At 43.7% G+C, this 13,469-nt stretch overlaps 1 protein-coding gene across 6 annotated transcripts in view; it reads left to right on the plus strand.

The window, feature by feature from the left end:
- Positions 1-13,469, plus strand: part of TPPP (tubulin polymerization promoting protein) — a 74,668-nt gene that overhangs the window by 39,334 nt on the left and 21,865 nt on the right. The window contains exon 5 of one of the 6 annotated variants that reach the window (XR_013277579.1): positions 10,687-10,840. The exons of 4 other annotated variants lie outside the window; for them this stretch is intronic. The gene's annotated coding sequence lies outside the window, so the exon portion shown is untranslated. The remainder of the gene's footprint in view (positions 1-10,686; positions 10,841-13,469) is intronic. One more of the 6 variants, XR_013277578.1, reaches the window with a different exon arrangement.

A 13,469-nucleotide genomic window follows, 5' to 3' on the forward strand; every position in this document is an offset into this window, starting at 1 on the left:
CCGCTCGGATGTTTTACTGTGGCTCTCGTACTCATGTCACTGTTTCTACTTTCGATGTAGTCGTTATCACCTTCGGTCGATCACGCCACGTCAGGCGATTCATTCGCAGGTACGACATTCGAAACCGTTCGACTCCCCGAGCATTTTTATTTAGTATCGGTCGAATCGTTCGACTCACAGCCGACTGCTTGTTACGACAAAGCAAGCAGTCCGCACGTATCGGTTGGTCTGCTCCAGTTCGAATATATCTCATCATTCATGCAGTTGTGTTATGTATCTCATTTCATCTCATTTCAAGTCATTTCAGTCCCACTCATTTCTACCGTTTCAAATCATTTCTGTCACTAGCCGCGCTCCGGCGCGAATCCTGTCGCACCTCTGGTGCACCGATTCGCTTTGAAGTGCCCCAGGGTTCGGCCTCATTTCTGTACATGCTCCAGAGACTGAGTCACTCGCAGGTTCACGCACGGTCCCTGATTCTTGTCTTTGTCATGGCATACCATTTCTGTCACTTATTACGCTCCAATTCGAATCCTGTCGCATTCTTCTATGCACCGATTCGTCCTGGTGTGCCCAGCTGCTACGCCTCATTTCGGTACATGCTCCAGAGACGGATTCTTTTCGTAACCTGCAGTCCAGTCGTTGAATCCGGTCTCTGTCATGGGATATCATTTCTGTCACTTATTACACTCCAATTCGAATCCTGTCGCATTCTTTTATGCACCGATTCGTTCTGGTGTGCCCAGCTGCTACGCCTCATTTCAGTACATGCTCCAGAGGCGGATTCTTTGTTGTAACCATCAGTCCAGTCGTTGAATCTTGTCTCTGTCATGGCATATCATTTCTGTCACTTATTACGCTCCAATTCGAATCCTGTCGCATTCCTTATGCACCGATTCGTTCTGGTGTGCCCAGCTGCTACGCCTCATTTCAGTACATGCTCCAAAGACAGGATTCATCTGTTTGGTTCAAGGGCTCGTCCTCTGATTCTTGTCTTTGTCATGGGTTTTTCATTTCATTTCACCTATCACGTTCCGGTACGAATAGTCACATCTGTGTACCTAATTCGTCTCGGCGTGCCCCAGGAATGGCCTCATTTCAGTACATGCTCCAGAATCCGTTTCGTGCTCGGTCGCAAGTTGTGGCATGGCGATCCGGATCTCTGTCATGGCAGGTTCTCTCATTTCACTGTCACATACCGCTTCCCGGCTTGGGTCCAGTTGATTCTTCAATGTTTGGATGCCTGCCGGGGGCCTTGCTCCTCGGCCTCATTTCATTATAGATTGCCTTCAAAAGGGAAAACACAGCTTCGTTTAGGCGTGTCTCGCTGTTTTCTCCACATACAAGCGTAGACTTCTTGCAATCGTTGCAAACACACATCCAAGCGTAGACTTCTTGCAATCGTTGCAAGCACGCATCCAGACATAGACTTCTCGCAATCATTACAAGCACGCATTCGAGCATAGACCTCTTGCACTTATTACTAGCACGCATTCGAGCATAGACCTCTTGCAATCGTTGCAAGCACGCATTCGAGCATAGACCTCTTGCAAATCATTGCAAGCACGCATTCGAGCATAGACCTCTTGCACTCATTACAAGCACGCATTCGGGCATAGACCTCTTGCAATCGCTGCAAGCACGCATTCGAGCATAGACCTCTCGCGATCATTACAAGCACGCATTCGAGCATAGACCTCTTACACTCATTACAAGCATGCATTCAAGCATAGACCTCTTGCAATCATTGCATGCACGCATTCGAGCATAGACCTCTGGCGATCATTGCAAGCTCGCATTCGAGCATAGACCTCTTGCACTCGTTACAAGCACGCATTCGAGCATAGTTCTCTTGCAATCATGGCAAGCACGCATTTGAGCATAGACCTCTTGCAATCGTTGCTAGCAGGTGTCCAGGCACAACTTGTTGCAATCATTGCTGGCAGGCACTTCTGGCTTGCTCAATAGATTGCTTTAGGGAAAACCTGGATACCTTCCTAAATGTACGTTGTATTACGGGGTACTTATATTTATAGGTATAGTTGATCCAGGGAAAAATCCGATTGCCTCTCGAGGGGTCAGGAAGAAATTTTTTCCCCGGCTGTAGCAAATTGGCCTATGCTCTGTTGGGGGTTTTTTGCCTTCCTCTGGATCAGCTGCGGGCGTAGAATTGGGTGTGTCGGGTTGTGTGATACCTTATTTATTTTGATTTGGTTGGACCGGATGGACTTCTGTCTTTTCCGGCCTGGCTACCCATGAAGCCTACCATAATTCCTTGCAGTCATTGCAGGCACGAGTCCTGGCACAACTCCTTGCATTAGTTGCAGGCACGCATCCTAGCATAACATCTTGCAGTCGTGGCAAGCACGCATCCTGGGTAACATCTTGCAATCATCGCAAGCACGCATCCAAACATGCATTCAAGCACAACTCCTGTAGTCTTCGCAGTGCACATGCGGTAACACGAATTGCTCACAGTCACTACGTATACATCTCCAGTGACGAACTCCCGGGCAATTGTCGCAAGCACATGTTTAAACACAACTTTTAGTCATGCCAAGGCTCGTGACTTAGCATAACTTCTTGCAATCATTCGTTGGCAAGCACGTTCTCAGTGGCACACAAACTGGCTACACGTCATTTTCAGCAGCACTTAATTGGCCACTCGTCTCCTGTGGCTTTTCTTACAAACCACTCACTGTTGTCGGTCTATCCGTCTCTTCCTTAGGACAGTTGAGTTCAGCTTCCGTCCCGCACCAGGGTCATGTTGTCACACGCAACTGGCTTCTTCCTGTAGCACGCCCAGGCTATTTCTAGCCAGCGTTCAGCATTTCTTATCCTTACAGTGCACGGAGAGCCATCTGTCGTTACGGCCCATACAGCAAGATCCCCACCACGGGGCATCCAGAGGCATCAGCCCATAGCCAACGGCAAACGCTCGCCATCACAACTGCCATCTTTAGGGGCATATTATATCCTCGCATATTCTCCAGTCTAGTCGTCCAAAAGACACCTACAGTCCCTACACGGCATGTTGAGTTCGCTATGCGCATCATCCCTCAGGGTCGCGCCTTGTGTCACGCCTATTGGTCTTACTGTCCCTCTCACAGGATCCAGAGCAAGTCCTCAGCCTGGATCCCGCGGCAATAGCAGTCCTTGCTATGCGGGAGGAATTCCTATCGTCTGGGAATGGCGTCTCCCTGTTCATTCCCTCCGTGTCTTCCCTTTCGCCCCAGGTGATGGCCGACGCAGCGGCCTCCACGGGCTTGCGGCTGTTTTTTGGCCACCTTCGGCTCGCAGCTCCCTGGCCTCCCCAGCTACTGGCAATTCCTGGCTGCGCCAAGGCGTCCTCTCTGTTGTTTATGTCCTTCCTACGTCAACTGGTCCAGCTCTTGTTGTTGTTTCAGTTCGACATCCATTGTTCCTTTATCCACGGTAAGTTCAATCAGGCAGCAGACGCCCTCTCCCGCTTTAACCTTGTCTCTTTTCCGATCAGGTACCCGGAGCCGGACCAACATCAGCAGCTATCCCGGACTGGTCTCAACTAACCCTGGATTAGCCCCTCACCTCCTAGCGGCTACCCAACTTATCGATCACTCCCTTTCCCGCAATTCCCTCAAGGCCTATCAGTCAGCCTGGAGGGCCTTTAACCGCTGCATCACGTATCACAGCACAGTGACGTCCCGTGTCAAGCAAGTCGTAGCCTTCATTTCCTACTGCCACTCGCAGTTGGTGTTATCCGTTAATACGATCCGGCTATACCTGACCGGTGTACAACATTTCACGTCCCTCCAGGACCCTACCGTACCCTCCTTATTTTCTTACCACACCGTTCGGGCTGTTATGCGCAGTGTCCAGAAGCGCCAGCCGATGGCCGGCACCAAACCACCGCCTTTCACAGGAGACGTTCTAGAACTATGTCAGATATCCTGGCCACTTCACCTTTCGGTCTCCACATGAGTGGCATTTACAAGCAGCCATACACCTGGCCTTCTACGGCTTCTTACGGCCAAGCCAGTTTACTTGTAGTAGCCTCACAGCACGCATGCTGTACAAGCACCACCTGGTCCGATACGAAGACCATTTCATCTTACACTTAGCAGTCTCCAAGACGCAGCAGCTTGGCTCGGGTATGGACATACACTTCTATAAAACCAACAACCGCTGGTGCCCGGTCACTGTTCTCATCCGCTTGTTGGCCCCTTTTTGGCCAACCAACCAGGAACTGGCCCGCTTCTGCCTTTTCACACGAAACCTCTCAACGCAGCCCAGTTCATGGAGCATGTCAGGATACTCCTGGGCATCCTTCACCTCAATCCTGCTCACTACTCCGGACATTCATTCCGTATCGAAGCAGCTTCTACTGCCTCCCGCCAAGGGGTCCCGGTCCATGTTATCAAGAAATTGGGTAGATGGAAGTCCTCCTGTTTTGCCCGTTACATACCCAATCTGCAAATAGAGATGGCCCAGGCCTTTGTCAAACTCACCCAGTGACAGTCTTGATTCAATAAAGTGCAACCCCTACCTGGATGTTTTGCCCCCTTATTTTGGCATACCGTACGTTAGACCAGGGCACACTTTCAGGTCCATTTCAAGTAAGCGAGTTTATGTTAACCTTGTTTGTCATCCTTATCCGTATCGGTCTGAGGGCTCTGGACCATAAATAGAAAGGCCAGTATGGTGGCCTGAAATTATGGGAGGAGCCCGGTGGAATATATAACCAGCCGTCCGCCCGTCTTCCTCGTCGGTTCCGGTGCGCGATACCCGCCCACCCATCCCCTTTATCAGGGCATTTCTCTAAGCATACTCCTCAAGTGAGTACTCATTTCACCCATTTCATATTCATTTCATTTTAAGGTATGCCCCCTTATTTTGGCATACCGTACGTTAGACCAGGGCACACTTTCAGGTCCATTTCAAGTAAGCGAGTTTATGTTAACCTTGTTTGTCATCCTTATCCGTATCGGTCTGAGGGCTCTGGACCATAAATATATATATACCATTTGTGTTGTGTAAATTAATAAAAGATCTTACTGAGCATCTTTTCTGGTTGTTACCATCCTCCAAAAATTTACTTCTATTTACCAGATGACAAACTGAACAGTGGGAACACAGAGGGGGGGGGGCGCTTCTAAGTGCAATATTGTAATACAACTTTAATGGAGCAGCCAAACAAAACACTCACATTTGTTACATAAAGGTGTGCTTCTCTAATAACATCAACTAGAGGCTCTTCCAGGGCAGTTGCCAGCAGCCGTTTGCAGCATCAGAAAGCTCAAACCAGGTGACTGCTCATTAGCTGTAAAAGGAAGACATCCGTAACCACCTTGGAACGTGGAACCAGAAGTGAGGTCACACCCGGAGAACGGTCCTGTTGCCCTGGTAACGTGCTTTGGAGCATCAATCGGCTCCTTTTCTCAAACCACAGATATTAGCTGATTAGCGCTCCAAAACGCATTAGCAGAGCAACAGGATCGTCCTTCGGTCGTGACATCACTTCCAGTTCTACGGTGGTTACGGATGTCTTCCCTTTACAGCTAATGAGCAGTCACCCAGCTTACAATTTCCTGATGCTGCGAACGGCTGCTGGCAACCAACCTGGACAATCCTCTAGTTGATGCTATTAGAGAAGCACACTTTTATGGAACAAATGTGAGTGTTTATTTGGCTGCTCTAGTAAAGTTGTATTACAATATTGCAGTTAGAGGCACCCCTCTGTTCTTTGTTGTTTTTCAGAGATTCTTTCCTTTGGGAGGAGCTGCCCATACAGTGCTTTTTTCATATACAGTGCCTTGAAACACTAGGGCTGCTTTCACACTGGGGCGGTATTCAGGCGTTACAGCGCTAAAAATAGCGCCTGTGTAGCGCCTGAAAAAACCGGCCCCTTTCACTCCAGTGTGAAAGCCGGAGGGCTTTCACACTGGAGCGATGCGCTGGCAGGACGGTGAAAAAAGTCCTGCTAGCCGCATCTTTGGAGCAGTGAAGGAGCGGTGTATTCACCGCTCCTAAACCGCTCCTACCCATTGAAATCAATGGGACACCGCGGCAATACCGCCCGCAAAGCGCCGCTGCAGCGGCGCTTTGCGGGCGGGTTTAACCCTTTTTCGGCCGCTAGCGGGGGTTAAAACCACCCCGCTAGCGCCCTCAGACCGCCGCTAAAACGACGGTAAAGCGCCGCTAAAAATAGCAGCACTTTACCGCCAACGCCACTCCCGCCCCAGTGTGAAAGCAGCCTAACCATGAGTGAAAAAAAATTTTTGTGTTATTGTTCATATTCTCTGAAAAATGGAAAATAAATCATACATTCTGCCAGGGTATGTAATGTATAGATAGAATGCCTTGAAAAAGTATTCATACCCCTTGAAATTTTCCACATTATGTCATGTTACAACCAAAAACGTATTTTATTAGGATTTTATGTGATAGACCAACACAAAGTGGCACATGATTGTGAAGTGGAAGGAAAATTATAAGTGGTTTTCAACATTTTCTTACAAATGAATATGTGAAAAGTGTGACGGACATTTATATTCAGCCTCCCCAAGTCAATACTTAGTAGAACCACCTTTTATTATTATTATTATTATTATTATACAGGATTTATATAGCGTCGACAGTTTACGCAGCGCTTTACAACATTGGGGTAGACATTACAATACAATTCAATTCAAGACAAGGGGAATCAGGGCCCTGCTCATTAGAGCTTACAATCTTTTAATGCAATTACAACTGCAAGTCTTTTTGGATGTATCTACCAGCTTTGCACATCTATCAGCTTGGCAGCATCATGTTCTGGGGATTATTTTCTTCAGCACGGACAGGGAAGCTGGTCAGAGTTGATGGGAAGATAGATGGAGCCAAATACAAAGCAATCTTCAAAGAAAACTTGTTAGAGTCTGCAAAAGACTTGAGACTGGGTCTGTGTTCCCACTGTTCAGTTTGTCATCTGGTAAATAGAAGTAAATTTTTTGAGGATGGTAACAACCAGAAAAGATGCTCAGTAAGATCTTTTATTAATTTACACAACACAAATGGTATATATATATACATACACACACATATATATATATATATATATATATATATATAAATAAATATATATATATATATATATATATATATATATATATATATATATATATATATATATATATATATGGTATAGTAAGCTATGTAGATTAATGCATATTGCTAAAATTGAAGCTTAGAATTTTAGAACATTTAAGAGAAGTAATAAAATAAAAAAAGAAGTTCCTAATCCTTTAGCAGAACACATGTAGCAATATCAAGAGGGGAAGTTGGAATCATAAAAGAGTAATGGATTTACAGATTGAATATTTCTCAATGTAAAGAAATGTAGAGGTGATTGGACTAAATTTGATATAACAACGCCTTGCTGTCCAATGGTATTTATAGAGAATTAAAATGACAGTGTTTTTGTAGAAAACACATGCAGCTCTAGGTTTTCTACCTGGTTCAGTGAATAGATACATGACTGTTTCAATGTCCCACAGTCAAAATGAGATACGTTGAGGTTTATTTACTAAAGCTGGAGCGTGCAGTTCCAGGTTAAATAATCAACTAATGTCTGCTTAGGCTTATGAAAAATGTTTCCTGGATTTGATTAGTCACAATTGCTTGATTTTAGAATGGTGTTCAGATATTTGAAAGTAGCTGTGCGATACATACAGCTTGCTATGGGGGCACCCGAGCCGAGCTGCTGCTCTGTGTGTCCATTCAGACACGGAGCTGCGGTTCAGCCCTGCCCCTCTCTCTCCTCATTGTCTTACTGACTTTGATTGACAGCAGTGGGAGCCAATGGCGCCTCGCTGCTGTCTCAGCCAATGAGGGGCAGCTGAGACTCTTGTGCAACATCGCTGGATTGAGATGGGTATTAGAAGTGCTGAGGTGGGCTGCTGCACACTGAAAGTTTTTTTTTTATCTCAATGCATAGAATGCATTGAGATAGAAAAAAAACTCACTTTAGAACCACTTTGAGTGGAGTTTTTACATGTATCTAATGATATCTAATGAAAATAAAAAGGAGCAATGCCCCACAGGCATAATGAGATACCGTGCCTTAAAAAAGTATTAATACCCCTTGAAATTTTCCACATTTTGTCATGTTACAACCAAAACATTTTTTTATTGGGATTTTATGTGATAGACCAACAAAGTGGCACATAATTGTGAAGTGGAAGGAAAATGATAAATGGTTTTCAATTTTTTTACAAATAAATGTGTAAAAAAGTGTGGTGTGCAATACTTTGTAGAACCACTTTTCACTGCAATTACAGCTGCAAGCCTTTTTGGGTATGACTCTACCAGCTTTGCACACCTAGAGAGAGTGCCATTTTTGCCCATTCTTTGCAAAATAGCTTTAGCTCTGTCAGATAGGATGGAGAGCGTCTGAACAGCAATTTTCAAGTCTCGCCACAGATTCTCAATTGGATTTAGGTCTGGACTTTTACTGGGCCATTCTAACATATGAATATGCTTTGATCAAAACCATTTGATTGTAGCTCTGGTGTTATGTTTGGGGTCGTTGTCCTGTTGAAAAGTGAACCTCCCCCCCCCCCCAGTCTTAAGTATTTTGCACACTTTAACATGTTTTATTCCAAGATTGCCTTGTATTTGGCTCCATCCATCTTCCCATCAACCCTGACCAGCTTCCCTGTCCCTGCTGAAGAAAATAATCCCCAGAACATGATGCTGCCACCACCATATTTCACAGTGGGGATGGTGTGTTCAGGGTGAGGTGCAGTGTTAGTTTTCTGCCACACGTAGCGTTTTGCTTTTAGGCCAAAAAGTTTAATTTTGGTCTCATCTGACCAGAACACCTTCTTCCACAAGTTTGCTGTGTCCCCCACATGGCTTCTCACAAACTGCAAACAGACTTCTTATGTCTTTCTTTCAACAATGGCTTTCTTCTTGCCACTCTTCCATAAAGGCCAGCTTTGTGGAGTGCGCAACTAATAGTTGTCCTGTGGACAGATTCACCCACCTGAGCTGTGGATCTCTGCAGCTCCTCCAGAGTTACCATGGGCTTGGCTGCTTCTCTGAATAATGCTTTGCTTCCCGGCCTGTCAGTTTAGGTGGATGGCCATGTCTTGGTAAGTTTGCAGGTATGTCATACTCTTTCCATTTTCAGATGATGGATTGAACAGTGCTCGGTAAGATGTTCAAAGCTTGAGATTTTTTTAATAAACATATCCACAACCTTATCCATGGCCTGCCTGGTGTTTCCCTTACCCCTTCATGCAGAAAACAGTTGAGATAAAGAGGACTAAGGATGTGCCAACATCCCTGTGTATAGTATACAGAGAGCAAGGTTCCCCTTTGTGGGATTTTAAAGGACCCAGTGGTGATATAGCACCAGCAAACAATATATGTATTATGTATAAAAATAGAAATGTATTATGCTATAAGCAGTTCAAAGAATAAAAGACAAACAAATAATTGCTAAAGAAAACGTGGCTAATATAGTTAGACAACTTGACATAATGGCTAAATGGTATATGGATCCTAAGAAACCACAGGATGGAATGCAGGTCCAGCACCCAACGGGTTTCAGAAATTGCTTCCTTTTTCAGGGAGGCATCAGTAGATGCAAGCATTCATACTAAAAATGTAAATAAAGTTTAAACAATTACAGCATATCAAATCAAACAGTATGGCCTTTGTCTATTATGGAAACGAAGCCCAAAAACAGACTTACATGTTGAAATTATCAACATTTAAAAAAAGCCAAGTCCAACCAGGGGTAACCCATGCACTAAAAATCAATCATCATCAATGGGGCTCAACAGAAGGATGCCCATGGCCAGAAAACGGAACAAACTCAGCAGGGCTGATGTGCAGCAGACAAGGTCCTTACGTTCTGAGTGGTATGGCTGCTGACCAAAGAAGCAGGTAGGTATGTAAGTTATTTCAAACAACACTTAAGCTGTAAAGCCCAGCAAAAAATGCTACTTAAAAATATCAAATAATCAGTAGGGAGAATGATTGTACCACTAGCCTTGTGAGCTATGCTTCTTAATAGCCAGATGGCCAAAGTAACAATATGTACAGTATGTATAACATGATTGCTGCAGTAAGCAGGACATGGTTCTATAGATATGACTATAAAGATCATGAATGAATATATAGACACAGTAATCAAAAATAAAGATCAATGTCATTATTTTATACCCTTATGTGGTCCTATGCATGACTTCCCCTTTGTGGATTCCATATACTTTTATGAAATATATTATGAAACATATTCCACTTGTTATGTAAATGAGATGTATTGGGGCTTCTTATCCTAACATGCCAGGGATTGCGCCATATACTTTGCTGTTGTTCAAACTGAACAGTGGTCACATCTTTATGCCCCATTTTGCTTTCCTCTACTTAGCAGTGTTTCTCTAGTTGTAGCAGTGTTCTCACTTCAGTCAATTGGTTCCTCAAAATTGGGACTGTTCAGGCAAACCTTCATAATCTCATCTCATAAATTCCTATACCTTTTTAATAGCCCCTATGACTGTGCCCAGTGAGAATCATATTGTGCAAATACTTAAACTTTGTTTTCCTCTTTCTTCTCCTTCTTGGAACTTAATAAACTTTCTCTTGTATAGTTTTTCTATTACCGTGTGATCTAATAGTGTTAAGGTTGTAACCCCTTTCCTTGAATTTCTGTTTTAGGTCACAAACTTCTTTTTCAAATCACATTTGGTCTGTACAATTTTAATGTACATCTTGGAATTGTCCTATCGAAACCCCCTGAACAGTTGAAAGGGGATGATGGCTGGTCCTGTGGCGAGGAGCGTTTTCTGCTGTTTCCTAATGAAAGGTGGAGGTCGTAATTATAAACCTTTTTCTTTTTATCCTAAGATCCAAAAACTCCATCTCTGACTTAAGTTTTTTAAATGAGAATTCATCTTTTTTTTTTTACATTTAAATAAATTACAAAATCCAGTTCACTACCCCTCCACATGACCAGCACATCATCAATATACTTGTGCTTTTGGGCTACCTGTGCCCCAAACTCACACATGTCCCTCAGCATACCTTCCTACCAATACCGCAAGTAAAGGCATGCTTAAGCAGATGTGCACGAGGCTCCCATAGATACTCCTCCTATTTGTCTGTAGAACTACCCACAATTGAAAATAATTTTCCAATACTAATTTAAGAAGATCTCACTACACCACATATAACACTGCATTTGATTTATATATTTGTTAAAAAAATATTCCACAGCCTGATGGCTAATTCTATGAAGAATTTATAAAATAATTAACCAATTGAATCCAGAAAATTTTCCTGCTCCAATTAAAGTGGATGTAAACCCATTTTTTTTTTTTTATTAAGGCTTGCAACCTTGTACAGTATAGGATTTCATGTCATATGCCCAGTCTTGCCACAAAAAGTTAATACAGCTCTGAGCAGTCCTCTTATCTTTTTTTATTGAGATAAAAATGGACACACAGAGAAATAGGAGTCAGTTCTTCCCCCTTGCTGTGGGTGACAGGTTATTTACATATCTCATGCATGAGCATGAGAGAGACATTCTGTGTACTTCAGATCCCCTCCTCCTTTCTTCTCCAGCTCTCCCAGGATTGGCTGCTCCACACCTTGATTTATGATTGGGCATGCTGAAGTCATATGGTGACTTTTTTTGGGTTTTGACCAGAACTTCAGTGTAATAAATACCCAGTAGAAAATGCATGTTGACAAGGGGAGTGTAGAGGTGGGTCGGGGAGTCTACTGACATCACGACTCCACCCACCGACCTCCGGACAACAGACCCACCCACAGAATCTACAGTTTTTTGGGTTTCATAACAGACAGAGGGGAGACATATGACAGGTAAGGATACATGCAGGAGTCATGTATATTCTTATAGATAACCACTATGGCAGTAGTTTAGAAAGTATGACAGTGGGTTTACATCCACTTTAAGTCTAGTTTAGCACTTTCCTAATATCTCTATTATCCTGAACATAGGCTTGAAGGCAGGCTACCTTATCATTAAGCATTCTAACTATATACTCTTCCACTCTACGGGTGGAAGTACCTATTGCCAAAAGTATTGGGTGACAAAGAGGAGCCTCTTTATTATTATGCAATATTGGGAACACATAAAATATACCTATGTTATATTCCTACACCCACATGTACTCATTTATCTTTTTGAGTATTGCCCTCCACATATACTCAATCTAACATTTGGTTAAGTGGACAGACTACCTCTAAAATGTGTTTTCCCTAATCTTATAACATTTTCCATTAGCTTGTTGACTTTCAATTTCTCTTACATAATTATTCTTTGTATGAAGAATAAAATTTCCCCCTCTTATCTCTAGGTTTTATAATAATCTTCCTATTTTTATTTGCAATTCATTGAATGCCTTTCTCTCCTTCTCCGTAACATTGTTTCTTGATGCCATCATCCCCTCAGTCTTTGTTAGTTCTTTGGAGAACACTGCCATTTAACCCAATCATTTAACAGAGAAATGTAATTAATTGAAATGGGGTCAGGTTAACTATGTAAATATCATCTTTTCTTGTTACGATATGTTTTTGCCCTGCCTCCACATGTAGTTTTTCTTAAGGCCATGTATCCCATGCATCTTAAAACTCCCTTTTCTTTTACCATTGCTGTCGACACCCGACACATCACTAAGGCCAGCCATACACAGAGCAAATTTCTTTCCTGCAACCAGGGGTTGCAGCAAAATAGCTTGATTCCTTCATCAACACAGACAGTGCTGATGCGGAAATCCCTCCTGCCGGGCCATTGTCTTCTCCCTGTGGGGGGTTGAGCTGTCCCTGCTGGGAGAAGACACTGATTATTGCTAGCGGCTATAGCAGGTGCTAGTGATAATTGCAGGTAAAACTCGGCATGCTGGTTGTACCCAAGTTGATTGATCGATCCATCAACTTGGTACATTCAGCATGCACATACATGGTTCGAATCGTGTATGGCCTGCCTAACTGAATCTCCAAATTATTTTCTGCTTCAAGATCTACCACTCCCCATGCTGCCTGTTAAATCTAATATTTTATTCCTCCTAAAGTCTAATTTGTCTCATCAATACTTTTATGAGTTTTAGATTTTCTTTTACAAGGATTTTATTGAGAGTAAAACATCGTACAATGGCAGTGAGCTAAGTGCGCCATTTTAAAGGCATGGAGATATAAAGCACAGGGGAGTGATAGTATTATAGAAGCCGAGAAACATCCGTTTGGTTAAAGCGGGGTTCCACCCTAAAGTAGAACTTCTGCTAATCGGAACCCTCCCCCCCTCCGGTGTCACAGTTGGCACCTTTCAGGGGAGAGGGGGGTGCAGATAACGGTCTAAGACAGGTATTTGCAGCCACTTCCGGGCACAGACTCCCACGGGAGTCTATGCTTCTTCCTGTGCCGGCACGCTGTCTGCTGGGACTCCCACGGGTCCCAGAGACAGCGCGGACCATTCCTAT

This window comes from Lithobates pipiens, unplaced genomic scaffold, assembly GCF_037356315.1.
Source record: "Lithobates pipiens isolate NorthernLeopardFrog02 unplaced genomic scaffold, aLitPip1_a1.2 Scaffold_19, whole genome shotgun sequence".
Lineage (NCBI taxonomy): Eukaryota > Metazoa > Chordata > Amphibia > Anura > Ranidae > Lithobates > Lithobates pipiens.